The sequence below is a fragment of the Camelina sativa genome, unplaced genomic scaffold, assembly GCF_000633955.1.
Source record: "Camelina sativa cultivar DH55 unplaced genomic scaffold, Cs unpScaffold07778, whole genome shotgun sequence".
In the NCBI taxonomy this organism is placed as follows: domain Eukaryota; kingdom Viridiplantae; phylum Streptophyta; class Magnoliopsida; order Brassicales; family Brassicaceae; genus Camelina; species Camelina sativa.
In genome coordinates this window covers 1-452 of record NW_010928848.1, presented here as the reverse complement: position 1 = coordinate 452, position 452 = coordinate 1, and the positions used below count along the sequence as shown (strand labels likewise).

Genomic DNA, 452 nt, shown 5'->3' with positions numbered 1-452 from the left:
TCAGAACATGTGAATGGGTTCATTTTATCACACAAGTAGCTCATCTCGTAGTATCCTGTTCCGCAACATGCACTCCTTACATTTTGAAAACCTGCAATGCAATTAAGATATTATCAGAGGAATTCTTGAATTTGAGAGCCTTATCTTTTTGTTAGAGAACTTTTGTACTAACCGAATGCTTCAGGATGGTTTAGGATTTCTGAAACCAGATCATACGGGTTTGAAAACACAAGCTGGAGTCCATCAACTACTCTAGCCTCAGCTGTCACAGTTGTTTCTTCAACCAATATCCGATGTAACTAATTTCTGCATTTTCAGTTAAAACTTTCTGTTACAACCACAAGATTTTCTCAAATCAAGACTCAAGTGAAACTGTGACCTTTGTCCTCATAATCACGAATTGTGACTTGATTTGCACCGGATATAAAGGCAAGAATATGCTTCCCCTGATG

The 452-nt window shown here is 37.8% G+C and overlaps 1 long non-coding RNA gene across 1 annotated transcript; it reads right to left on the bottom strand.

Annotated features, from left to right (window-relative positions):
- Positions 1-3: 3 nt before the first annotated feature.
- LOC104775007 lies at positions 4-452 on the bottom strand. The gene is made up of 3 exons (XR_765639.1): positions 380-452; positions 173-306; positions 4-91 (listed from the first exon to the last, which is right to left on the bottom strand). It is a non-coding gene; the product is annotated as an uncharacterized LOC104775007 (long non-coding RNA).